This window comes from Moschus berezovskii, chromosome 24, assembly GCF_049115385.1.
Source record: "Moschus berezovskii isolate FMDL1 chromosome 24, NW_MosBer_1.0, whole genome shotgun sequence".
Taxonomy (NCBI): domain Eukaryota; kingdom Metazoa; phylum Chordata; class Mammalia; order Artiodactyla; family Moschidae; genus Moschus; species Moschus berezovskii.
Window position 1 is genome coordinate 6,128,569 of NC_142483.1, and position 24,288 is coordinate 6,152,856.

General features: G+C 55.9%; 1 protein-coding gene across 1 annotated transcript in view; it reads left to right on the top strand.

Annotated features, from left to right (window-relative positions):
• The first annotated feature begins 317 nt into the window (after positions 1-317).
• The window catches only part of ATP2B2 (ATPase plasma membrane Ca2+ transporting 2), a 195,298-nt gene continuing 171,327 nt past the window's right edge, over positions 318-24,288 (top strand). Inside the window, exon 1 of the mRNA XM_055413597.2 lies at positions 318-430. The gene's annotated coding sequence lies outside the window, so the exon portion shown is untranslated. The remainder of the gene's footprint in view (positions 431-24,288) is intronic.

Consider the following 24,288-nt stretch of genomic DNA (forward strand, 5'->3'; position numbering starts at 1 on the left):
GTGACCTCCAGTGGTCTAATGTCCTTACTTTACAGATGAGGAACCTGGGGCCCCCAACAGGGAGGGCGCTCGTCCAGGGCCCCACAGGGGGCCAGTGGCAGAGGCTGGTCCATGCTCCAGCTGTAAAGGAGGGGCTTGGGGCATGGGTGCAGGGCAGCCGGGGTCTCCCTGGGTCCTGGGTCCTGGCCGGGGGCCTGCCCCGTCGGAAGCTGCCAGGTGCCACCGGCTTCCCTCTGCGGCTTCCTCCCGGGCTCTCCAGGGCTGTCAGCTGGAAACCAGTTTTCCCACTGGCCTCGGCCCCAGAGGGAGTGGTCACGAGCAGTTCCTGTTCTGGGAGCAGGGTGTCGTCTTCCCACTCCCGCCGTCTCCATGCACCTGAGAGGTGTCCCCATGGCCAGCCCGGGGCCTCGGTTGAGTGTTGGACGGATGGGTGAGTGAAGACATGAAGGAGGGAAGAAACGAACGGCAGGGGGGGTGGGTGTTTGGGAGAGGGCGGTGCGGGGAGGAAGCCAGGAGTGCAGACACTGCAGCCAGATGGCCTGGGTCAGACGCTGGCCCTGCCGCTCCAGCCACAACGCCTTGGACAAGTCACTTAACCTGTCTGTGCCTCAAACTTCTCATCAGATGGCGGAGCTGATGGGGGCCCCTGCGCCCTCCAGGAGTGCGGAGAGAGTTAAAGGAGTCTACTGACAAACCAGGGGAGGGAGGGACTTGATAAATAGAGGCCAGGAGAGAAGGAGAGTGGGGGGAGGGGCAATGAGTTCGTTTTCATATTGAGACGTGGAAACCTGGACGAAGCCACAGGACTGGCCATTGACCCAGAGAAGAGGTTGGGTAGCTTCACACGGTGATCTGAGCACAGATCGGTGAGCCGGTCTACCGGGAGTCCAGGCCCAAGGCCCCCCCTAACTATTACAGCCATGTAGCCTTGGGCAAGAGCATTAACTTTTGTGTGCGCCCGTGTCTTCGTTTGTCAAACAGGTGCAATTACTGCAGTACTTGTGTCATGAGAATTAAGTAGTTGTATGGTTATGTGTGTACCCCCGGGACTGTACCTGGTGAGTTTAAAACAACCGCCGGCATATAGTGTTAGTTGCTTGGTTGTGTCCGATTCTTTGGGACCCCATGGGCTGTCACTTCCCCAGGCTCCCTGCGATTCTCCAGGCAGGTATAATGGAGTGGGTTGCATCCCTTCTTCAGGGGATCTTCCCGACCCAGGTGTTGAACCCAGGTCTCCTGCATTGCAGGCAAATTCTTTACCATCTGAGCCACCAGAGGAGTTCCTGGCATATGACTGGTATTTGTTAAATAACTGGGAGAGGTTTTATACTGGAAACCCACTCCCTTCTCTGGAGGGCATTGACTCACGCTAGAGATGGAACTCCTGGTGTTGTGAATTATCTTACCTCCTGAATCCAGGCAGGCAACTGCCCTTCACAAAGCCAAACAGGGTGAGGGCCGAACTGCTGACCAGCTTCCCGTCGCTACGGCCTCCACCCCCTCCGGCCAACCCCGGGGTGAGCAATGCTTGCATATTTTCAGAGAAGCCAGAAATCTGGATTCTACGCACAAATCCCCAATTTTTAAACATTGGCACTTGGTTCAACTTTATTTTAAGCTCTGAGCCAAACAAACAAATGTATTTTAAGTTGGCTGCTCTCCTGAGCGGTTTGTTTGCAGCTTCCACCCCAGTCTAGCCCTGCCAGCTGGCTTTCTTCTATTATTTTTGCCCTTCATTTTAGAGAGAAGGAAACTGAGGCACAGAGAGACACGCCTGAACTTGTGTGTCTAACTACTCAGTGGAGGCCACAGGCGTCTCCTTGTTCCCTTCTCCTGGCTGCAAGTGATGCGGGACTCCCCAGGGAATCCCCCAGGCTTTGCAGCAGGTGAGGGAACAGGACTCTGTAGGGAATTTCCCCCCTGCCTGGGCTCTTCCAGGGGCATATTTGAATTCTGATGTCTGCTGACCACATGCCAGCTGAGCCATGCCTTCGGGAGCAGCTGATATGAAGCAGAGTTTCCCGACTTCCAAAGCCATCGCAAAGATTAAGGATGCCAGGACCCCCATCTTTGCATCTAGCACTGGCCTAGCAGATGGGAGGCTGCTATTCCAAGGGGTTCCTGACCCTCAGGCTTTGGGGAAGAGCTAGCAATATACTCTATAGTAAAGAAAGTCGTTCAGTGAAAACTCACAGGGTTGAGGAAAGACCCGAGGCATGTTCTAAAGTCTTGGAGGGGTAATTTTTTTTTTTTTTTGCAATTGATTGCAGACCTGTCGTACTCTGAGCTTGAGTCATTTTTTTTTCTTTTCTGTTAAAAAGCTGCTCTTTGGTTTCTACTACTTAACCTGTCTGTGCCTCGATTCCCTCGGCTGTAAAATGGGGATAAACGTTGTCCTGACCTCCTGCAGCTTGTGATGAGAATGCAACCAGACCAGCACGTGCCGAGGATTAAGCGGTAGAAGCCAGCGAGGTTGTCACTGTTAGCTGCGGCCCGCTGGCCTATCTGCCCAGGTGGTGGCCGGAGGAGCTGTGGCTCTCAGCCTTCCTGCACCCTGGCTCTCGACGCGTTTGCGGTCTTGGCTGTGTCTGGAGAGTTAAAGGCACCCACCAGCTATGGAGCGCCTCTAGTGGGCCAGCTTCTACGCCAGACCCTCCCCCGTTCTGTCTTCCTAACCCCTCAGAGCAGCCCTGGGAAGCCAGCAGCACCACCGTCTTTGCAGATGAAGAGCCTGAGGCTCTGGGAGGTCACCCCCACGTGGGGACCTGACCCTGAGCACGCCCCATTACCTGCCTGAGCCTCCAGCTTCCTCATCTGTAAAAGGAGGTTCAGGACACCCATCCCGGGGCTGCTAAGGATCAGTGAGGTCACAGCTTGGAGGGTGTACAGTCAGCTGCGAATCCCAGGCAGACGGGCAGTAGTGGTGTGAGTCCTGCAGAGGCCTGATCCCATTCAGGATTCAGGGCGTTTGGGGAGCAAGAGCTTCAGAGGAGAGTTATTCCAAGTGTCTTTTCCTTGGGTGGGTTCCAAAACGCGTCTCCTCTCTCCGTCTGACAAGTGCAGAGCTGGCCTCAGCAGAGGCTACGCCTAAAACGAGCAGCTTCCAGTGCAGTGACCTGGGAGGCGGAGGGAGGTAGGCTTGATGGCCGCAGGGCAGACAGGGTCATGAAGAAGGTCTCAGGACTAGGGCGTCAGATGGACGTGGGATCAAATCCTGGCTCTTCCACTTCCTAGCTGGGCGACCTTGAACCTGCTAGCTAAGCCCTCTCTCTGAGCCTCACGCAGAGGATGGTTACGATGAGAGAGCTGAGCCCGGGTGCTGACAAGCACAGCGCAAGGATCCACTGACATCCGTGAGGCAAGTACCAGGTCCACGGCTGGAGCAGCAGACCTGACGGGGGATAGAGCGGGAGCAGGAGAGAAATCAGCCACGGACGGGGCCAGGGTGGGGAGGAGGGTTGCTCCTGAACCCAGGCAGGGAAGACGGCTCAAACAGGATTTAGCGGGACACACACCCTGGGAAGGAACGCCAGCCAAGTAGGGCTTAGCAGGGCATGCACACTGGCCCACAAGTAGCTGCAGGGCAGGCGCTGTTCGTCCCGGTGGCCTGGCTCCCAACCAGGGCACAGACTAGATTTTACAAACTGAATCACGCGTCCAGTTTCCTTTCTGCCTCAAACCCGCCCATTAACTCCCCGAGTCCTGCCATCTCCAACCCTGTCACCCGCCTCTGTGAAGTGTGGAAGCACGTGGGCTCCGGCGTCAGACAGGTGGGGGTTCAGATCTGCACTCTGCCCCTTCTGGCTGCGTAGCCTCGGGCGGGATACCTCCCTTCTCTGAAGCTCCGTTTCCTCTTCTGTAAATGGGCTGGTCCTGCCCCTCCCCCGGCAGGGTTCACATAGGAGAGGTTGTGCAGGAAGAGCACCTCGCGTGGCCGCTGGCACACGGTCAGCACCTGACACACAGTCAGCGTGGCGACAGCGGCAGTGGGGAAGCTGCTGTTCCTTCCCTGCGAGGCGCGTGTCTCCTCTGCTTTGCACAGAGTAAGAGCAGAGCCCCAGGGCGTTCGCGATTTGTTTTTACATCTCAGGTGACAGCACAAGCACCGAGGCTGGACAGGCCAGTGAGGAAGTGTCACCCATCGCCTCTTTACACGATTCCCACCCTGCTCCAATGTTGATTGGAGACGGTGCACTTAACAGGGTCCATAAAACCCCTCGAAAATGAGCGTCAGAGAGCAAATCACTGCAGCCCAAGAGATAAACCACCCTCGAGGATTAAAGCACACATCCACAAGGGCCAACAGCATCCTCTGGCTGTGGCAGCGCGAGAGTTCATCAGGGCCTGCGAACATCCTCAGGCCAAGAGTGCATGAGTGCGGGCTTTGTGGTCCCAGATCCGACGTCTTACTCTTGAGGATGGTCTGGAGACCCTGCAGCGTTGCTCAGCTGACTCTTGATGGGTCCTTCTGCACGTCCTGGTCAGGCTGCGTTCGTGAAAGGTGGCACTGGCTCTGATGCCCGCAGCAGGAAGCCCACGGAGCTGCGGCCAGTGGGGGCTGGACCCAGAGAGGGGCCCCTACCCATTTGGGATGCATGTGCCCTTGAGGCCTGAAGCTGGCAAAGGCCTCAGGCCAGACCCTGTGCATGCCTGGCTCACTCACCCTACGTTCAGTGCAGACCTGTTCTATGAGCCTCCGCCTCAGAACTGGGAACAGGTTTCACCCTGTTACTAGCCAGGAAATCCTGCTTTAATGCCCAGCACTGCTGGAGGAGCCCCATGGCAACCAGCAAGGGCCTGGAAGAGACTGTCTGCAGCCCCTGGGCCTCGGTGCCAACCCCTGAGCCCCTGGTGCTGTGTTACTTAGAAAAGTCACCACAGTTTGGTCCAACATAATCACAGCATAGCTGGTATTAGGTTCCATCAGTTCCATTCAGCTCAGTCGCTCAGTCATGTCTGACTCTTTGAGACCCCATGAACTGCAGCATTCGAGGCCTCCCTGTCCATCACCAACTCTCAGAGCTTGCTCAAACTCATGTCCATTGAGTGGGTGATGCCATCCAACCATCACATCCTCTGTCATCCCCTTCTCCTCCTGCCTTCAATCTTTCCCAGCATCAGGGTCTTTTCCAGTGAGTCAGCTCTTCGCATCAGGTGGCCAAAGGATTGGAGATTCAGTTTCAACATCAGTCATAGGCAGTAATCATTGTGCAACCATCATTTTTGGGCTTCCCTGGTGGGTCAGACAGGAAAGAATCTTCCTGCAGTGTGGGAGACCGGGGTTGGATCCCTGGGTTGAGAAGATCCCCTGGAGATGGAAATGGTAACCCACTGCAGTATTCTTGCTGGGGGGATTCCATGGGCAGAGGAGTCTGGTGGGCTAGAGTCCATGGGGTCGCAAAAGAGGCACGACTGAGGAACTAATACTTTGCACTTTGCTTTCAGCCCCAACGTTAAGGCTCAGACCTTGGCCCCTCCAGCCCATCTCTTTCTGTGTGTTACTTATAGTTTCTCTCCACTCACCTCCCACGGGCATCCGGGGGCTCACCCGACCCCCATCACCTGCACAGCTGGGCATCCTAGCTTATAGCCGGCCGCCACCCCCTCTCACTGCTTGCTCCAGCTCTGGCTCCCGCACCCAGCCTCTCCCTCCGGGTCCCCGAGCTAATTACAGGCTTCCCTCGATCATTCTAAGGAAAAGCTAATTAAATCAGGGTCGGCCATCAATTTCCCAGCTAAGGACAGGCAACCCGAGCCATCTCCTCCCTTCCAGGATTCCGCAGACTGATTCTGATCTGACTCCACTCCATGGCAGCGGCTTTAGCTTGAGTCTGAGAACAGGGTTCATCTCTCAGGGCTAATGTGAGGATGAGCAGCAGGACAGGGCACCTCCCCCTTTGCTCCTCTGCCCCGGCTCAGGGCACCATGGCGGGAGCAGGTCGGGGGTAGGCCTGAAGGACTGGGGTGCAGCCAGAGCTGAGGAGGCGAGGTGGGTGACAGTGTCTCACGGGTAACATAAGCAGGGGCTGAGCCAACGTCTGTTGAATGAAGGAGTGACTACAGAGCGCCTGGCCCCGTGCCGCTTACAGAGCAAACCCTGAATGATAGTCGTTCTCTTGTGCTTCCTGAAAAACCCTCGTCTGTAACTATACATACTCATGGGGAAAGGTGGCTAGGTTCCTCCAACCTTGGTGTGGATACGCTTATTGCGCGTGTTCCCCCTTTGACATGAGAGGGCGAGAGAAGTCAGGGGTGGGCAGTGGCTGTAGGGTTGGAACTGAGGGGTCCTCTCCCATCGCGTGAGCTTCCTGTGTCTGCCCCTCAGTGTCCCTCTGTAGAGAGGGCCCCTGGACTCAAGTCCCACCTATGATCCCCAGCCCCACCCTGCTTTGTCCCCTAGTTAGCCGAGTCCTCCTAACCTCTCAGGGCCCCGGTGTCCCGGACCAGCATGTGGCCATCATTATTTGTTTACAGTGGCCACTTGACTGCAGACAGTTAGGGACACGCTCAGCTAACTAAGGAGACCCCCAAAGGCAGGTAACGCATGGGGGCTAAGGACCCTCGTCACGTGCCAAGCTCAGTAGAGCACTGGGGGACATAGGCTCTAGAGTCTGGTTTGAATCCCAGCGAGCTGTGTGACCTCGGGCAAGTTACCTAACCTTTCTGTGCTTCCGTTTCCTCTGCAAAATGGGCATGATAGAGTAACGTCCCTCACGGGGTTGTCGTAAAGACTTTAGGTGAGTTCGTGGAATCCTCATCAAAGCCCAGCCTGACCCATATGATGGCTCCCGTTTTACACGTGAGGGTCGGGGAGGAGGAACTCCCTGGCCCCGGTCGCCCACAGTGAGGTCCCAACTCCACGCCTCTGTCCAAAGGGGAAAGGTCTGACGGTGTCTGTCAGGACAGGCAGGGCTGGGGCAGCACAGAGGTGCCGAGAGAGGAGCCGGGCCTCCCTCAGAGGCGCAGGCCGCATCCAGAGGTGTCTATAAATATGAGAGGCGAGGGGCTTTCTAAGTAGGCCAGGAATGTGTGCTAATCATTGAGGTCACCCGGGCCGCGGCAGCTCTCTTCTGGAAAAAGGTGTTTCCAGGAGTGAGTTGTCGCCGAGAGTGGAGCCGAGGAGGCGGAGGGCAACAAGTGTGCCCAGCGAGGGGCTTGCTGGCACCCGGCTTCTGTCAGGAAGCGGGGTTGACCCCAGGAACGCCTCTCCTCCCCCTCGTGATCCCCGAAAAACCCTCCTGTAACTCAGATCACATCGACAGCCTCAAACCCACCCATTGGCCAAGGCCACAGCAGTGGTTCACCAAGGGTAGGCCCAGGCCACTTTCTGGGGAGTGAGCACTTATTTTATTGTGTTTGGGGAAAAACACAAGTGGCCAAACAAAGTCATGATCTCATGACTGGGAATGCCTAAGGTTATAGTGAGAAGGTTGTGTGTGTGTGTGTGTGTGTGTGTGTGTGTGTCAGCTGTGTCGATTCTTTGCAACCCCATGGACTGTAGCCTGCCAGGCTCCTCTGTCCTGGGATTCCCCGGGCAAGAATAGTGGAGCTGCTTGCCATTCCTTTCTCTAGGCGATCTCCCTGACCCATGGATCAAACCCAGGTCTCCTGCACTGTAGGCAGATTCTTTCCCATCTGATCCACCAGGGAAGCCCAAGAAGTTGTATACTTTTTTAAAAGGGAGTTGATTTAAAGAAGAATGTGAAGTGTGTGCTATACCCATGGAGCTGGCAAGCATCATTCCTGACAGGTGCAGGCTTCTGGTCCTCAGGCGGACTGCTAGCCTCCCCCCACCTGCTGTGGGGTTCCAGTGGCCTCTGCCACTCTCGCCCTACAGCCCAGCCCCGCCCTCCCCAAACATCCCAGGCCCTTGCACCCGGCCCCACCTCCAGTCTCAGTGCACCCACTGCCTGGAGTGCCTCTCCCACCCACGTTTCCTGGCGAGGACCGACCTCCCCCAGGCTGCTCTAGGCCCTTGTCCATCCACAGCCATTCCCTGCCTGTGTGAGAGTCACCGTGGCTGGGCCCATGGCTCCCCCTCCCCCAGAGATGGGGAAAACAGACTCTAAGGGGTTTCTGTCCTACCCGCTCTGCCCAGCTGACTGCCTGGAGCCGACCCGGGAGGGAGACACAGGTCACACCCAGCAGCCATCAGGGCCTGGTGCCAGTGTGTGCGTGCGCACCCTCACCCGCCAGGTGGGGACCCCAACTTTCCTTCTCCCTCTGGGTGGCGGGCAGGGCATGGAGTCAGTGAATCCCCTCCATCTAAGGGCACATGCCTGCCACATCGTCACCACTCCACAAACACTGCCCCGATTATTAGCATCCTCAGCACAACTGACATCACAAGGGGCCACTGGATATTCAGCAAGGGAGTCCACGGTGGCACAGGGTGGGAGGGAAGGAAACCGGAAAGGGTGTCTTTGCACTTTGGGTTGGGGCTTCCCAGGTGGCACTAGTGGTAAAGAACCCACCTGCCAATGCAGGTAGATATAAGAGACGTGGGTTCAGTCCCTGGGTTGGGAAGATCCTCTGGAGGAGGGCATGGCAACTCACTCCAGTATTCTTGCCTTGGAGAACCCTACCGACAGAGAATCCTGGCGGGCTTCAGTCCATGTCCATACAGAGTCGGACCCGACTGAAGCGACTTAGTACGCATGCACTTAGGATCAGGAGAAATTCTCAGCACCTACTGACTCCGCCCCTCTCATTTTGAACACGGGCAAACTGAGACCCTGGAACCAGGGCCCAATCTCCTGCTGTTCCATCGCCATCTCCCTCCCCAGGGCTGGGGAAGGCGGTGACTGCATCTGGGCGGGCTCACCTGCCCAGTGAGACACCACAGGCCTCCCGAGCTGCCCAGCAAGACCCAGGGAGGAATTCCAGGGTCTGCGGCAGCATGATTTTCACTTCACCCGGGCAGTGAATCAAAAGCCTCGGTCTTTGAAGACTCTTCCAATAGGTAGGAGCAGATGTGACCTTTGTCGTTTGTTATTTTTAGCTGAGCAGGCAGGGAATGATAAAAACCTGTACGGGAGCTGACTATAAATAACCTGCCTGTGACGTGTTTTTTGTTTTTTGCTTTTTCCTTAACACATCTAAAAATTGTAGATCTCAACAAGCATTGCCCTTCAAAGCAGAATCACAGCGTTAGCATGGCGCTTTACAATCAGGGCCGGTCTCGCCCCAGCTATGGCTGGGAATCACAGTGAAAGTCCCTGGGGCAGACACTTCTCTCCTCCCCATCCTGCAGATGAGGGGACAAGAATGAGCCAGGCCAGGGGAGCCGTGGGCATGTGCCTGACCTGTGACGAGAGCCTGATTTGTATCACCGCCCTCGGCGAGGGGTCTCCGAGAGGCCGAGTAGCTTGTCCGTGGTCACAGGGAGAAAAGGGTCAGGGCCAGAACCACGTCGGGGCCACCTGGCTCCAGACGCAGTATTCAGTGGCTGCTAGTGGGCCTCACGGAGAAGGCAATGGCAAGCCACTCCAGTGCTCTTACCTAGAAAATCCCATGGATGGAGGAGCCTGGTAGGCTGCAGTCCATGGGGTCACTCAGTTGGACACGACTGAGAGACCTCACTTTCACTTTTCACTTTCACGCATTGGAGAAGGAAATGGCAACCCACTCCAGTGTTCTTGCCTGGAGAATCCCAGGGACGGGGGAGCCTGGTGGGCTGCCGTCTATGGGGTCGCACAGAGTCGGACACGACTGAAGCGACTTAGCAGCAGTAGCAGCAGTGGGCCTCACGGGGCTGAAGGAAGAAGAAATGGTCGTGCAGGGATCAGAGGAGTGGGTGCCGGGTATCGTGGAATGAAAATTCTGAGCGAGAAGGTGGTGGCCAGAGTGCTGGAGGCTGAGAAGAGGGCTCTGAAGGTTCAGAAGAGGAAGAGAGAGGGTAACTAGCTGCCAGCCGCGTAGGGCTGGACCTCACCAGGCTCCCCTCACCTGACACTGAGGTCCCTTTGGGCGTAGCGGCCATCCTCGGCCTGCCCCGCGGCAGAGAGTGAGAGACCCAAGAGCGGGTTGCCAGTGCTGGGGTGCGTGAGGGCGGCCGAGTGGCGGGAGAGGAGCAGGTGGGAGGGTACCAGGGCAGAACGGGGTCCACAAGACCCCGAAGGAACGCACTAAAGGCAGGCAGTGTGGCATCCTGGCCTGGGGAACATTCTAGACCGGCTCACAGGGAGGCAGGTGCCCTGCTGTGTGGTGTTTGCTGGTGTCTGTGGGGCAGATGCAGATTGCAGACCACCAGCGTGCGGTGGCCATAAGCATGCTCAGTCCACGAGCCAGTCCCAGTGGCTCCAGAGCACCCTGGGCAATGCTGCTCCATGCCAACCCGCAGGGCGGGATACGCATGCCCCGCTTACTTCAAGGAAAGAGAGGGAGCCTTGTGCACCCTTTTAAGCTACTGTTAACTGTGGATGGGTGACGTGTTTTACACGCAGCATCTCAGTGAATTCTCAGCACAATCCTCTGAACTTGACATTATCTCTATCCTCCCAATGAAGAGACTGGGGCTCAGAGAGGTGAATTGACTTGCCCAAGGTCACACAGCCAGTGAATTATGGTATCTGGGTTTGAACCCAGGGGTATGTGAGTTCAGAGCCCACACCCCAGCTGGAAACCGCTCGGCCTCCAGCCCCCGGGGTAGTTCTGGGAGCTGAGTGAGGGTTGGATTTTCAGGCAGAAGGTTATGGGGTTCCTGTGTGGGGCTGGCAGCTGAGAGTCCTAACCAAGGCCCAGAGGAGATGGTTATTACCCTTGGGGTCGTGTCCTGGGACAGGACCACCCCTTGGGTGAGGTCCTGAGAGGTTGGAGATGGCCCCACGTGGGTGGGGCACTAACTGACCCTCATGAGGGCAGAGGTACCACTCAGTACCCAGGACTCCCCAGACCCCCCCTTCCCCGCTCCCTTCCTCTCCATCTGCCCCAGAAGGCCGTCATCATACCAGCAGGCACATGGTATGTGCTCAATTTGTGCCAAAGAAGTAAACCAACAATACCTTCAGGTTCTCTCTCATTTTGTTTGAAATCAGTCACATCAGATTTCCTGTGGCCTAAAATTGTTATCACCTTGTAGGAAAGAGACGGAGAAGCAAGCCAGGCTTTGCTGAGCACCTACTATGTACCACAGGCACACACGTTAGTCATTCATGCTTCCCGAAACTCTCACAATTGCAAGAATCAGTATTCCCATTTCACAGGTGTGGAAACTGAGGTTCAGATTGGTCAAATGGCTAACTCAAAGCTACCCACCAGTAAGTGGAAGTGCTGAGGTTCAATCCCATGTCTTTGACCCCTGAGCCTCTGATCCACTCTTCTCTGCTGTGCTGTGACCACCCCCCCACCCCCACCCCCACCAAGAAAGAAACAGCATCCCTTGACCAAGAAGTTGCTTACAGTTTTTCAAGACTGGTCTGTTTTCTTCTTGTATTTTTCTTCATGGCAAACTGGCCCCTGGGGTTAGCAGGGCAGGAGGCTGGGGGAGAGGAGGGCGGGCTCAGGAGATCGGAATGACCCCTGGCCCACGGCAGTTAGTCCCACCTTAGCCAGCTCCTGGTTCAGAGCTCACTGCACCTCCTGGGGATGCCTGTCGGTGGCCCTGGAGTGAGATGTTGGCCCAGCCCCGAGGGCAGTCCCATCCACAGAGGCCCGCAGATGCAAGGTATCCGGGGAGGGTGGCCTGGCCCCTATGCAGGTGCTCTCGGACCCCTATCTGATGAGGGCCAGTGTGGATCAGGTGGCCCTACGAGATAACAGGAGAGATTTCCTGCAGGGTTAGAGGCTGCCCCGGAGCCAGCACGGGCTCAGCTGCAGGGTGTCCGAGGCAGCCGCCTGCCTGCCTAGGCCTGCAGCTCCCCCGCTGTAAAATGGAAAGGTAGGCTGATGGAGGGGCAGGGCAGCACCTCCCAACCCCGACAGGCCCCGATTCCACATGAACCAGCTCCACAGGCAGGTCCCAGAGAGAACACCCTCCGGGAGAAAGCGGGACACCCCTGTGGGGATGGCTTTGGAGGCCATCAGCCCACCTCCCTTTTCATTCCACCTGTGACGCCACACAGCTCACTTCCACCCTGCTCCCTTGGACCACTTGCCAGATACGCCTAGCTGTGCCCAAGCATTCCCCAGACCTCTAGCAGGGTAGGAAGACGTCTGAGTTCAAATCCCAATGCCGCTTACAGAACAACCTTGGCCATGGTCCCTGACCTCTTTGCCTCAGTTCAGTTCAGTTCAGTCACTCAGTCGTGTCCGACTCTCTGCGACCCCATGAATCACAGCACACCAGGCCTCCCTGTCCATCACCAACTCCCGGAGTTCACTCAAACTCAGGACGTCCATTGAGTTAGTGATGCCATCCAGCCATCTCATTCTCTGTCGTCTCCTTCTCCTCCTGCCCCCAATCCCTCCCAGCATCAGAGTCTTTTCCAGTGAGTCAACTCTTCGCATGAGGTGGCCAAAGTATTAGAGTTTCAACTTTAGCATCAGTTCTTCCAATGAACACCCAGTACTGATCTCCTTTAGAATGGACTGGTTGGACCTCCTTGCAGTCCAAGGGACTCTCAAGAGTCTTCTCCAACACCACAGTTCAAAATCATCAGTTCTTCAGTGATCAGCTTTCTTCACAGTCCAACTCTCACATCCATACATGACCACAGGAAAAACCATAGCCTTGACTAGATGGACCTTTGTTGGCAAAGTAATGTCTCTGCTTTTTAATATACTATCTAGGTTGGTCATAACTTTCCTTCCAAGGAGCAAGCATCTTTTAATTTCATGGCTGCAATAAGCATCCGCAGTGATTTTGGAGCCCCCCCCAAAAAAAAGTCTGACACTGTTTCCACTATTTCTCCATCTATTTCCCATGAAGTCATGGGACCAGATGCCATGATCTTTGTTTTCTGAATGTTGAGCTTCAAGCCAACTTTTTCACTCTCGTCTTTGACTTTCATCAAGAGGCTTTTGAGTTCCTCTTCACTTTCTGCCATAAGGGTGGTGTCATCTGCATATCTGAGGTTATTGATATTTCTCCTGGCAATCTTGATTCCAGCTTGTGCTTCTTCCAGCCCAGTGTTCCTCATGATGTACTCTGCATATAAGTTAAATAAGCAGGGTGACAATATACAACCTTGACATACTCCTTTTCCTATTTGGAACCAGTCTGTTGTTCCATGTCTAGTTCTAACTGTTGCTTCCTGACCTGCATATAGCTTTCTCAAGAGGCAGGTCAGGTGGTCTGATATTCCCATCTCTTTCAGAATTTTCCAGAGTTTATTGTGATCCACACAGTCAAAGGCTTTGGCATAGTCAATAGAGCAGAAATAGATGTTTTTCTGGAACTCTCTTGCTTTCTCAATGATCCATCGGATGTTGGCAATTTGATCTCTGGTTCCTCTGCCTTTTCTAAAACCAGTTTGAATATCTGGAAGTTCATGGTTCACATATTGCTGAAGCCTGGCTTGGAGAATTTTGAGCATGACTTTACTAGCGTCTGAGATGAGTGCAATTGTGCGGTAGTTTGAGCATTCTTTTGCATTGCCTTTCTTTGGGATTGGAATGGAAAACTGACCTTTTCCAATCCTGTGGCCACAGCTGAATTTTCCAAATTTGCTGGCATATTGAGTGCAGCACTTTCACAGCATCATCTTTCAGGATTTGAAATAGCTCAACTGGAATTCCATCACCTCCACTAGCTTTGTTCGTAGTGATGCTTTCTAAGGCCCACTTGAGTTCACATTCCAAGATGTCTGGCTCTAGGTCAATGATCACGTTATCGTGACTGTCTTGGTTGTGAAGATCTTTTTTGTACAGTTCTTCTGTGTATTCTCGCCACCTCTTCTTAATATCTTCTGCTTCTGTTAGGTCCATACCATTTCTGTCCTTTATCGAGCCCATCTTGGCATGAAATGTTCCCTTGGTATCTCTAATTTTCTTGAAGTGATCTCTAGTCTTTCCTATTCTGTTGTTTTCCTCTATTTCTTTGCATTGATTGCTGAGGAAGGCTTTCTTATCTCTCCTTGCTATTCTTTGGAACTCTGCATTCAAATGGGTATATCTTTCCTTTTCTCCTTTGCTTTTCACTTCTCTTCTTTTCACAGCTCTTTGTAAGTCCTCCCCAGACAGCCATTTTGCTTTTTTGCATTTCTTTTCCATGGGAATGGTCTTGCCTCGGTTTTTTATCATCTGTAAAATGGGGATAATAGTCAGAACTCCCTTAAAGAGTGAGAATTAAATGAGCCCAAACATGAACATTTCTTAGAACAAACATACTCAGCATTTCAGTTCAGTCACGCAGTCGTGTCTGACTCTTTGCGACCCCATGAATCACAGCACGCCAGGCCTCCCTGTCCATCACCAACTCCCGGAGTTCACTCAAACTCAAAGAGATGGGAATACCAGACCACTTGACCTGCCTCTTGAGAAACCTGTATGCAGGTCAGGAAACAACAGTCAGAACTGTACATGGAACAACAGACTGGTTCCAAATAGGAAAAGGAGTACGTCAAGGCTGTATATTGTCCCCCTGCTTATTTAACTTAACTTATATGCAGAGTACTCAGCATTTAGTAATTATTGTTCGGCCAAGGCCACCTCATTACTATTACTCAAACCTATTTATGACTCATGGTAATACTGTCTCTTCTGCCCAGCAGGGCAACCATCAGGGCCCTAGCAGGAGCACTGGACTGACAGTACTGAGCCCACAGCTCCCATCTCAGTCGCCCATGACTCCGGGGATGAGGGCCCCCACTTTACCCCTCCTGGTCGGTTTCTCCTCCTGTCGGGTGGCTCCCCTCCCCTCCCAGCACATGTGGGAGTCTGCACATGTCTGTTGGACGTGTTTTTCCTCCCAGTCGATGCTAGCGTGTCTCTGGCCCAGGGTCTGTCCTGGTCTCGGTTTGTTGAATGAACACATTCCCTGGGGAAGGTGGGTGATGTGAGGTGTGGCTGTCCCAGGACACTTTGCAGTTCTCTGCAGCGGCAGGTCCTTGCTATGGGCCCGATGTTCCTCATCCCATTCAATTAATTCTTCAAACCTATAGTCCCTCCTATTCCCAGCTTCTAAGATGGGAAGGGGCTCATCTGCTTCAGTCCCCGTTTGCATCCAAAGGCAGCGAGGACGTGCCAGAATACTGGAGTGGGTAGCCTTTCCCTTCTCCAGGGGACCTTCCCAGCCCAGAAATCAAACCCAGGTGTCTTGCATTGCAGGCCGATTCTTTACCAGCTGAGCCACAAGGGAAGTCCCTTTCAAAGGTCCCTCCTATTCCCAGCATTATATAACTGGTCCACAAGCCCTACCCTCACCCCAAGCCCCTTGCCTACTCTCACCTGCTAGTCATCTGGCTGCCTCTGTACCCCGTGAGAATGGCGAAACCCTTTCCAGCCTCAGGGCCTTTGCACATGCCATTCCCCTTGCCAGAAACACCACTTTTTACCTAGTGAGCTCCTGCTCAGTCGCCACCCCCTCAGGGAGACCTTCTTCAGCTCCTCCCTCACTCCTTCCAGAGACATTCCTGCCTGAGGCGCTCATAGCCTCTGCTCCTTCATCCCAGGCCCGTTTGTACATGCAGGTCAGCTTGTGTAGTCCTTTCATTTCACAGCTGTCTCTAAACCCTCCTAAGAGTGGATACCATGGGCTTTTCTGTTCACTGCTGTATCCTCAGCACCTAGCAAGGAGCCTGACAAGTGGAGGGCATCGGCAGATCTTTGCTGAACAAATGAGCGTCAGAGACGCAGGAAGCAGATAGTGCTGTGTGCCTATTTTACAGATGAGGAGCCTGAGGCCAGAGAGATGGGGGGTGTGGGATATGCCCAAAGCCACAGAGCCCATCAGGGTGGAGCAGGATTGGGGCTGGTCCATGGGGCTCAAGTGCCCAAGCTCGATGCACCCACCCATACTTCCTTGCTGCCTTTGGATGCAAAGGGGGACTGAAGCAGATGAGCCCCTTCCCATCTTAGAAGCTGGTTGCTTAAGTGACAGGTCAAGAGGGGGGCTTCCGTTCTGCTGAAAGCCCTGGCAGCTTGGAAAGCTCCTAAGGGGTGAACCCCCAAGCCCACCACCCTTCCACGAGCCTTCCAGAAGAGATCTGAGTTCTGACTCTGGCTCCAGCTGTTTGGTCCTGGACTTGTCCCCACCCTCCCCATTCTCCAGGCCTTAGTGTTCTCATCAGTAAAACCAGAGTGATCCTCTCCACACAGCAGGTGAGCTGTGGGCGCCTAGATTGTGCGTTGGCACAAAGGAGAACACTCAGCACACAGCCCACGAGGCCCCTACAGCCGCCATTTCATTGTGACAAGCCCCAGGCCATAGGCACGGCCATGTTCATGGCCGAACTTCTCACTGGTCACAACCCCAGCCGTGTGTCCAGTTTCCCTGCCCCTCAGCAGGTGGGCCTCTCAGCTTGGAGCGTATCAGTTGTCACCCCTCTGACCTTGTCCTTTTCTCTGCTGGGTCCCTGCAGCCTCCTGGGTGGGAGGACGTCCATAGCGGTCGCAGACAGTGCTCAGTTTGAATGCTTGAAAGCGAGCTACTCCGCTCTGGGCTGCTGCTTCTCCTCTAAACTGAGGCCCAAGAACACTAAATTCTCCTGGGGCGGTGATGAGGCGTGAAATGATAGCTCTTGTGTTAAGTGCCTGGCACATAGTAGGAGCTCAGCAAATAACAGATTTTCTTTCCTCTTCTCTTGACATTCCGGGATTCACTGTCCCCACTCTCTCTGTTTTTCTCCTTTCTCCTCCTCTTCTTCCTCCAAGGAGTCAGTCTTCCAGTAGAAATGAAAAAAATATATATGTGTACACACACACACACACACATGTTAAATAGGGACCCCAGTACAGTACCTCACATTCAGTGAAGGCTGAATACATATTTGATGGCTGACTAATCCAAAGAAACGAATTACTAGTGGTGAAATGTCAGGCTCTGGACATCTAGGAGAGAGCATTTAGGGACAGGGGCTCTTCCCTGGGGGCATAACTCACCTTGAGTCCAGCCCCAGGCTGAGGCATCCCGAGCTTGTTGACACATCTCTGGACAGGGTATCCGAGGGAAGTTGGGGCCTTCCTTTCCCCTTCCCAAGGTGGGCAGGCAGAGGGAGTCCCATACATTGACCCATTCAGGACATAGCAACCTTTAAATCAGGACCTCCAAGCAAGCCCAAAGAATATTTCCAGAGCCATAGAGAGATGCAAATACCAGTTTAAAACCACCAGGGGAATTGCATTTTCATTCAATAAACCTGTATTCATCAGTTCGATCAATATTTATTAAGGCTGTGTGCCCAGTGCTAGGGATACAATAGGCAAACAAGACTTGTTCCCTGTCCCCAAGGAACCCACCCCCCGACCAAGCCTGATGAACAAGACAGATATATATTAAAAAATTAGTTACAATGACTCTGTTGGAGGGGGGAGGGGGAGGCAGAGATGATGGAGAAGAAATCAGGGAAGGCTTCCTGGAAGAGGAATTGCTGGAACTGAGTTTGAAGGATGAGTAGAAGTTCTCCTGGCAGAGAAGTGGGGAGGCAAGGCAAACCTGGCAGACCAGACAGCGCACGCGGAGACACAGAGGCATGGAAATGCAGGGGTGTGTTTCAGAAGCAAGAGGGCCTTGATGTGCAGAAGATAAGGGGAGAGGTCTGGGACAGTCATCCAGGCCTCATAAGCCATGATAAGGAATTTGGGTTTTATGCTGAAGGCACAGGGAAGCCAAAGAGGGGTTTAGAGGAGTTGAGGAAGGGCCTTAGGGTGCAGGGGGTGGGTAAACCAGAGGAAGATAGCAGGGGGAGGCCAAGGTGAGGAGGCAGGATCGGCAGATGGGAGTGGGCAGCATATACATATTTGTGCATTAACAAGGTCACGTTAACCTGAAGGATGAACACTAATGAGACCGTGGTTTCCCAAGCCTGGAAAAGGCTGCCTCCCCCAGGGAGTCTTCCCAGAGTAGCTCTTGACTCACCAGGCTCTGTTCTGCCAGATGGGAAAGTCCCCACTCCCTAATTAGCCCCTATTCCTGGCCTCGTGGTGGGTGGGGGGGCAGGTGGGGTCAGCCATGACTGCATACTTGCCCCACCCTGCTGGAGGGTTAGGTAGGTCCTCTGAGGTGTTCAGATCTATGGGAAATTCAGGTCCCACATGGCTTCCTGGGTCAGGTTTATGCTCACCTCCCACAGATCCTGGGCTCAGCATGGGGCCTCACGCAGCCCTATTTTGGGCCCAAGTTCCCCCACTCACTCTATGACCTGGAACATCATTTCACCTCTCTGAATCTCTGTTTCCTCATCTGTAAAATGGGGGTGGGGGATAAAAATAGGATCTACCTCCCAGAAAGGGCTTCCTAGGTGGCACTAGTGGCAAAGAACCTGCCTGCTAAAGCAGAAGACGTTAAGAGACGCAGATTTGATCCCTGGGTCAGGAAGATCCCCTAGAGGAGGGCATGGCAATCCACTCCAGTATTCTTGCCTGGAGAATCCCTGGTGGGCTATGGTGCATAGAGTCACAAAGAGTTGGACACGACTGAAATTTGGTTAGCACTCAGGATTTGGCAAATCTCACAACACGTGAGACACACAGTAGGATGTCAGTATGAGTGGCAGCTGGAGTGGCCAGGAGCCAAGCCTGCACCCTCCTTACTGAGGGAGCAAGACCCAGGGGGAGGCCGGGAGGCAGGGACCCGGGTGTGCTGCTCAGCAGGGCTGGCTGGGCTCTCAGAGTCCTGAGACTGGTCCTGCCCAGGCCCCACCGGCGGTGTCTGCAGACCGTCCTACGCCACTGGGACAAGGGCTGCATAAGGCCCCTCCCCCGGCCTCTCCCGGCTGGGGAAGAAACGCACCCCTGCGTTTCCTCCATGAATAACGGCCGCCATGCTCTCCAGCTTGCAGACCTGCCAAATAAATATCACGGTCCCCATTGTGCAGACGAGAAAATGGGGACCCAGGGAGACTGAGTCACTCGCCCAGAGTCACACAGCTGGCAAATGAAGGAGCCGGGATCTGAACTCAGCTGTCTGACCACAAAGCCCCAGCCCAAGACCAGGTTGTCGCGAGGGACTTTTGGACCGTGGTGGGAGTGGATGGAGGACCCCAACGTGGTGCAGGGAAGAGTTAGGCCAAGCTGGGCCATGAGCCCCCCTAACACTCTGTGGCCCCTTAAAGACCAGGGGCCTCGGAGAGCCTGAGTCACAGGCCTCAGAGCTGGGTGGCTTGAGGTAAGGACAGACAGACAGGGCTAAATATCAAGTGGCACAGATCTGGATTCAAATCTCAGTTCTGGCCCTCCCTGGCCCTGTAACTCCTAAGCAAGTTATTCGAAATATCCAGGCCTCAGTTTTCTCCTGTAAAATGGGAAGAAGCCCAAACTCTCCACGAGTGATTAGTGGAAGTCAAACGAGGCAGGGATGGCAGGGGCCTTTGGAAATAGCTTCTCATCCCTGGAGGGGCCCAGCCAGCAGCTCCTTGTGATGGCAGCTGCCCCAGGACCCCGGCCCAGGCTTCAGGAGACCCTGAGCTGGGCAAGGCCAGGGCAAGCGTAGTTCTCATTTCTACTTCCCCTCAAGAGGGGAAAGCCACAGAGAGCCTGTTACCTTCCAGAAGGGACACAGTGGACCTCAGACTGCATCCCACTCTGCCTTCCTCAGACCTGTCTGGACCTACCTTGTCAGTCTCCCCTGTGAAAAATGCCCTCATTGGCCTGGGCCAGGCTCCCACCCTCGTCCCTGGGTGAACGGACCCTCTCCACTTCCCCCGGCTTTTCGGCCCTGGGATCTGACCCCGGGGAGAAAACTGGCCACCTAAACACCAGTTGAAATCCCACTGAAACCGCTCTCCCCTGACCCCTACCCTGTTTCTCAGATCTTCCCCCCAACCCTGACCTCAAGCAGTATCCCCCAAAGCCAGATCATGCTGGAGGCAGAAGCTACGGGAGATCCTCCTGGCTGGCCCCTGCCTCTCTCTCCCACTTCCCTGTAGGTGACCCTGACCTGTCATTTCCAACCTTCCCAGAGTTGCAACACTAGTGCCATTGTTTGTCTGATTTCACAACGCCTCTGCCTGTCCAGTACCTCCTACCCCCTACATATCCTGGAAGGACAGGCCAGATGCCCCAGGTGTGTCTGCTGTCGGGGGAGGCAAAGGGGGCCAGGGATGAATGTCTGTGGCCAGATTCCACCCTTAGGAATGATCTCGGTGAGCCCCAGACACCTTTTTTCTTGAGGCTTCAGTTTGCTCAGCTACAAAATGGGAGAGCTCGATAAGCGTCTTTCTCATTCCGGTATTTGATAACATAAAACCACAAAGCAGCAGATTTACTCGAGCCTTTATTGTGGCACCTACCGAGTGCTGGGAGCTGGAACTTGGAGACAGAGCTGATGTGGTCACAAGCCTGGAGGGAGACAGATGCAAAGTGTGGTCAGAGCTGGGCCAGAGCTATGGACCAATTCTGTTGCTGGAATCAGAACTGATTCCAGGGGAGGGGTAAGGCAGGGGCATTTGAGCTGGACTTTGAAGGGTGAGTAGGAGTTTGTGGGCCTAACATAAGGAAAGCTTCCAAACTCTGCCATTTAACACTTGGACTGCCTCGAAAGTCAGCGAGTATCCTGTACTTGGGGCATGGATGCAGAGGCTGAAGTACACAGGCCTGAAATGCCAAAGAGATGGGAGCTTACCCAGAGGCCATGCTAGGCTTAGATCCTGAGAACCAAAACCCATGAGCTCCCAAGGGTTTGGTGTCCCTTAGTGAAGGCCCAACCCAGCCTTCACAGGGGCCAGGGAACAGGCAGGACTTAGGACAGCCAAGGGGATGAGTTTGGGCCCTCAGGTGGCCTGTGTCTCTGGCCTCCATGTGTAGGGAGCCCTGGGCTTGTAGTCCTCAGGCTTGGAGCAGGGGTTCCTTCTGCCCCCTTCCCAGCTGAGGGACCTTGCCCTGGCCACTGCAACGCCTCGGGTCCACACAGGTCCCCCATCTGTAATATGGATGCGCTCTCCAGCATACTTGCAAGAAGCAAGCGATTTACTGTTTTGCAGGTGGCCTCTGCGAACTAAAACGTACTGGGCACGGGAGGGATTATTCTTTCTGGACGGTGGCTTATAAGCGGACCCTTGCGGGGCTGTTTGCTTTGTAATCACAGGGAGAGAGCTGTGTGTGCCCCCAGTCATCTCAGTCATAAAGGTGGGATTCCTGGCCCAGACACCGCTGTTCCCACCGGACGGGAGCTGAAGTGGACCTCTCCCCCCTCTGCCGTTCTGTGCTCGCCCTCACCCCAGCACTTCCAACACTTTTACTTGGCCCGGTGTTGGTGGGCAGAGGCTTCCCCCGCTGCCCTGGGCCCTGGAGAAGGGGTTACTCCTGGTATGTCTTAGGAGTCTGAGTGGAGGGGGACCAGTGGAGTACCCCCGTCAGCAACCCCCGAGAAGGGGCCGAGGTGGCAGGTCCCTGTCTCAGCCTCCCTGAGCGGCGTCCAGGGCTGCTCTTTTGGAACACAGCCCGGTGCCCCCTCCGCCAGCCCCAGGGAAGCCCAGGCCACCCCGCGCGTAGCACCCTCAGCTTCTCACCAGCCTCCCCGCATCTCACTCGGCCTGGCCCAGCAGCAGAAGGGGACCCCGGGCGGGACTGGGGCGATGAAGGGCAAGGGGGTATCTGTGTGGCCGCTGGTGCTCCCGGCTCTCTGCCTCTCACGGCCCCTCTGCCCGGGCCGGGTTCTGATTTTGGTGCAGTGCAGACTTTCAGCTTAACGAGACAAATTGATATTCTGTGCCAGCCCAGGAATGGAGCGGCAGCTCGGGATGCTCGGGCGGGCAGCTCAGAAGTGGGCTGGGAGTGGGGGCAGGGGAAGGAGGCAGCTGTAGTCTGGAGCGGCCTCCTGGGGCACCCCAGCCCTCACCCTGCGCCTATAGCACCCCTTCCATGCGGACAGGTGCCCCGAGACACTGTCCTAAAGGTCCTTCCGTCTTCAGTGCCCTCCTGCCAAGCAGGAGGAGGGGGCAGGCCGGTGGAGGGGGTGGCTCCAGAATCTAAGAGTGGCCCTTACACGCACTGTGACCGCCTACCCTTGCTCCCAGGGCTGGCCTCCTCACCCGTCAGGAGGTAAACGGGCAGCAGGTGAGGTGGGAAGAAGCTGGCAACTGGCTGGGGGAATCCCATTCCTGCAGACTCCTTTTGGGGGTCTCTGGGGTCCTCTGGACACTGTCAGCCCCCCAGCTCATCACAGAGGTATCCCTGCAAATTCTGGAGAGGTGCAAGGCATACGCAGCCCTTTGCCAGGGGGCACTTGTGAGTGGAGAAATGGCCCCTGGAGAGAGTCCTCTGCAGACCTGCAGCCCCCAGGCAGGTCGGGGTGCGCCAACCCCAGCAGTGGGGCTCCAGGGGCTCCAGGGACTGTGGGGGTCCAGGGGCTGTGTTCCCATGGCAGCAGGGAGCTCACTGCCGGGTTGGTTCCAAATCGGTCCTACAACCACAGTTCTGTTTAGTCTGTCTTGAGTCCACCCGCTCCCCATGTGACCTTTGCCCCCCCAGGTCTGGGGGTGTCCTGCTGAAAAAGACGGGGCACCTGAGCCCCTGCCTAGCTGAATGGGTCCCTCGGAAAGTAAGGGAAAGTAGGGCCGTGTGGGCAAAATCCTCCCCTCTCTATCAGCCCCCCACCCCCCACCTCCGCACCTCCACCGCTCACCCGAAGGACCCCCTCCCCTCCAGCGCAGCCCCGAGCCTACCCTCGCCATGCCCTTGACATTCCCTCCTGCTTGGGGGAGCGGGCATATTCCTGGGACTCCGCCAGCTTCAGTTCCTCATGATCCCACGGGGAGGAATTAAAACCGCAAACAACACCGTGGTGGTGGTGGTTCGGTCCACGCACCGCCGCCCCCCACCCGCCTCCCCAGCCACCCCCATCAGAACGCGCCCTCCCCGCGCCCCTCCCTCGTCCTCCTGTGCCCCCTCCCCCAGCCTGGGCGGCAGTGCAGCGACAGGGGCGGCCTCCACCTCCCCCGAGATCTTGCATTTTGCCGGCGAGATGCTCTCCTAGAAGCCGGCGCCGGCGCCTTCCCACCACCCCCCCGCCCCCCCACCTGCTCGGGCAGGATGGTACAGTCTGCAGAGGGACCCGGGCACGCCGGCTGGGCTCAGCCGCGGGACCAGCTGCCGCACCGCGATTCCGGGGCTGCCCGCCTGGAAACCGTGCCGAATTTGTGGCGATTTTCGTAGCCAAGTAAGTACCGGCGTCCCCCAGCATGAGAAATAAAAAATAAAAAGCGCCCCATTTCGCTCTCCCCTTCCTCCCTCATCCATTTTATTTTGTTTCATTTCATTTCTTTCTTTTTTTCTCAGTGCTGATGGTGGTGGCTGTGGCAGCGTTGGTGGGGGTGGCGGGTGGGTGAGAGCCGGGCTTGTTTATCTGACAGCAGCTCAGGCTGCGCCGGGAGCCGGCCCGCTGAGGGAGACACTAGTGTGAGGGTCCGTGTGTCGTGGGGGGAGGGCTGGGGCGCTGGGGGCGTGGGAAGGGGGGCCTCGGACAGGCGGATGCCCGGGATCTCAGACAGATTCTGGCCGCCTCCGGGCAGCAAATGCGCCTAGTGGATGTTACGCAAGGGCCGGCCGGCCGGCAGCGGGGGGCAAGGTTCTTTGCCTTCTGAGCTTCGTCCCAGGGAGACGCAGAGGACCGAAGGGTGTCCCTGCCCGCCGCGGCCAGAGTCCCGGGAAGGAGACAGAGGGAGGCCCCCGTGGAGGATCCCCTGGGTAGGGTGGGCTGCTGCGAAGTGCCGGGGAGCCCCCCCCCCCCAGGTCAGGCCAGCCGGGCGTGTGGTGGCAGGGGCAAGTCCCCCGGGTTCCTGAGAGGGCCTGGTGAGGAGCAGGAGTGGGATGGCCAGCCGTTTTGCAGCAGTCATGCTGGGTGGTGGAGTTGGCACTTTTGCCCCAAAGCCCCAGCCAGCCTCGGTGGCCTCTGGCTGAGCCCTAGGCATCGGACCGGGGGGCTTCTCCCTGCCCCCAGGCAGGGTCAAGGTTGGGAGATCCAGCAGGGGGCCTCTGCACGCCCCAAGGATGAGCTGCCGTGGGCAGCCACCCATTCTAGCCCAGTCCAAACACGGCTGTCCTCTGCTCACCCAGGTTGTGTGGGGAGGGGTCGGCCCAGCCTGGCTCGCCCTTCAGAAGGGTAAGTGAGCAGGCAGGCTCGACCAGCAGAGGGTCCAGGTGTAACACTGAAGCCCTCTTGCCCAGCGTGGAGTAGGCTCCTCTCCTCGCCTGCATTGCTCTCCAGGTCGCTGGGAGGAGGCAGAGCTGACGTTTGGGGCATCTCCAGGAGCG